General features: G+C 43.8%; 1 non-coding gene across 1 annotated transcript; it reads right to left on the minus strand.

The window, feature by feature from the left end:
- Nucleotides 1-428: 428 nt before the first annotated feature.
- Nucleotides 429-537, minus strand: LOC141658269 (small nucleolar RNA R71). The gene has a single exon (XR_012549163.1). It is a non-coding gene; the product is annotated as a small nucleolar RNA R71 (small nucleolar RNA).
- Between the last annotated feature and the right edge of the window lie 2350 nt (nucleotides 538-2887).

The raw sequence follows: 2887 nt of genomic DNA on the forward strand, positions 1-2887 counted from the left end.
GCACAGTTAGAAGACAGGTTTTTGAGAGGAAGACTTGAGTACTCTCACTTTGGAAATTATGGCTACAATATATGATAATTTTCAGCCAAAGGAGCACCACCTTCGAAAGGGGCGCCAGTTACCTACCCCTACTACCGGTAATTTCGAGTTTCGTTCCTCTTATATTGATTTAGTGGAGCGAAATCGGTTCATGGTCTCAGATGAAGACCCCTTGAAGCATATGGCAACTTTCACAGACTATTGCTGTTCCATACCTATACCGGCTGGGGTAACTCAAGATGAAGTAAAGGGGTTTATGTTCTTGTACTCCTTGAAGGATTCGGCGCGAGATTGGTACCGCTACCTCGATAGGGTAGCAGCTGGAGTCACGGATTGGACATCTTTAGCATTAGCCTTCTACAAGAAGTACTTCCCACTTTCAAAGACTGATGCCTTGAAGGGTAAAATCACGAGTTTTCAGCAAGGAACCGACGAAGATTTTTGTGAAGCATGGGGACGTTTCAAAAGTTTGGTCCGAGCCGTCCCTCATCATGGTTTCCAAAGAATGGTATCTTTGCAACCTATTTTACAATGCTTTATATGATGATTACAAGGTCATCTTGGATGCAGCTGCTAATGGTAGGTTCCAAAATAATACCGGTCAAAGTAAAGGTTGGAACACTATTGAGGAGATGGCAGTCCATAGAGCTGAGTTTGGAAGTTCACGTGGAAAGTCACGAAAGCAAAGTGAAGAAATGACTGCTGTTGTGACACTTATAACTTCCATTTCTACCCGTCTCGAGAAGCTCGAGATTTCTGAAGCTTCCAAGGAGAAAGTCGAAATTCCTGTTCAAAACTCAGATGAGATCGAGAAGTTGAGAGAGATGGTCCAACTCCTTTTGGTTCAAGTGGCGAATATGGAAGCAGTAATGGTATTGAGTCCTCAAGGAATTTTGTGAAACAATTGGAGAACATGGAGGCTAAGCAAGCTGCTAATTCTTCAAGCAAATGTGAAGGGCCGGTTGAGACGATCAATGCCATCAATCTCAGAAGTGGCCTTTCTTATGAAAGTCCCGACGAGCCAAAGGAAGACTCGGGAAATGATGAAGAAGCTCGTTTAAATTCTGGTGCAAAACGAGCTTGAATGCGATTTCGGGTCGATCGACCAACATTCTCAGTCGATCGACTGAAGCGTCAGATAAAATAGTTTCTGGTCAGAAACTATTCACACCCAGCACATCCAGTCGATCGACCAACATTCTCAGTCGATCGACTGAGACACCTGACAAAGTCAATTCTGGACAGAAACTGTTCACGCCCGACTTTACGTGGTCGATCGACCACTAATATCAGTCGATCGACTGGTACTCCAGAGCGAGATGCAAATCCAAACTAGTTTGAATGATTCGTCACTCATTGATGATTTGACGGGGGTTTTAAACCTACGGAAGCCGAAGGTTACTGATCCTACGGCCAGTGTTGCGGTCCGTATCCGGAGCGTTTGAAGGCTACTAAGCTGGAGCGTAAGTTTGGTAAGTTTCTGGAGATGGTCCAGAATCTCGAGGTAACGGTTCCTTTCACTGATTTAATTACCCAGGTACCCTCTTACGCTAAATTTATGAAAGATATTTTGAATCGTAAGAGAAATTTTCGTGATGATGGTAATGTTGCGTTTGTGGAGGAATGTAATGCTCTTTCACAAGTTAATGTGCCACCTAAATTAAAGGACCCGAGTAGTTTTTCAATTCCTTGCACTATAGGTAACCACGTAATTGGAAAGGCCCTTTGTGACTTAGGGGCCAGTGTTAGTGTCATGCCGTATTCTGTTTGCGAAAGGTTAAACATTGGTAGACTTAAGGTGACCGATATTACCGTTCAAATGGCAAATAGATCGACTCAGAGACCTATAGGTGTTCTAGAGGATGTACCCGTTCGAGTGGGTAAGTTTTTTATTCCTGTCGATTTCGTTGTTTTGGACATTGCAGAGGACAGTCAGATACCTATTATTTTAGGCAGACCGTTTACATACAAATGGGTCATGATAGATGTCAAACGCGGAACCATCACCTTAGAGGTAGGGGATGACACCATTGAGTTCAGTCTTGCTCACAAGGCAACTGAACCTGCTGATGAGGATACGTGTTATTCCATTGATATTGTTGACAGGGTTGTTACTTGTAATTGGAGGGAATCCTTAGCCAAGGATCCTTTAGCTGATCTAACCCGTTTAGATGAGTGTGCAGGTAATACAGTGGAGAATGCTGAGGAGCCAGATGCTTTGGTAGCCTCGATGGAGATCTACGAGCTCAATGAGGAAGAAGATGAGAAGCTTTTAAGCCTGGCCAACAAAAATTTGGTCAACACTTGCTACACCATTGAAGCTGATTCTGTCTATGATGTAGAGGTAAAGGTACCGGAGCGTAAGCCACTTCCTCCTAATCTTAAGTATGTTTTTCTAGATGATACGGAGCAGTACCCGGCTATTGTTAGCTCTAAGCTTAATGATGACCAGCTGTCAGCTTTGATGTGTGTGCTTAAGAAAAACAGGAAGGCTTTGGGTTACTCTTTGGATGACATTAAGGGCATCAGCCCTGATGTTTGTATGCACAGGATAGAGCTGGAAGAAGGCCACAAGCCTTACAGACAGGGTCAACGCAAGTTGAACCCGAAGATGCAGGAAGTTGTTATGGCTGAGGTGATGAAACTACTTGATGCGGTATTATTTATACAATTGGCAACTCCAAGTGGGTTAGCCCATTCGAGGTAGTCCCGAAGAAAGGAGGGACTACCGTGGTTAAAAATGATAAAAATGAATTAATACCAACTCGAGTAGTGACAGGGTGGCGGATGTGCATTGATTATAGACAGTTGAATGCCGCCACCAAGAAAGACCATTTCCCCCTCCCTT

This window comes from Silene latifolia, chromosome 5, assembly GCF_048544455.1.
Source record: "Silene latifolia isolate original U9 population chromosome 5, ASM4854445v1, whole genome shotgun sequence".
Taxonomy (NCBI): Eukaryota; Viridiplantae; Streptophyta; class Magnoliopsida; order Caryophyllales; family Caryophyllaceae; genus Silene; species Silene latifolia.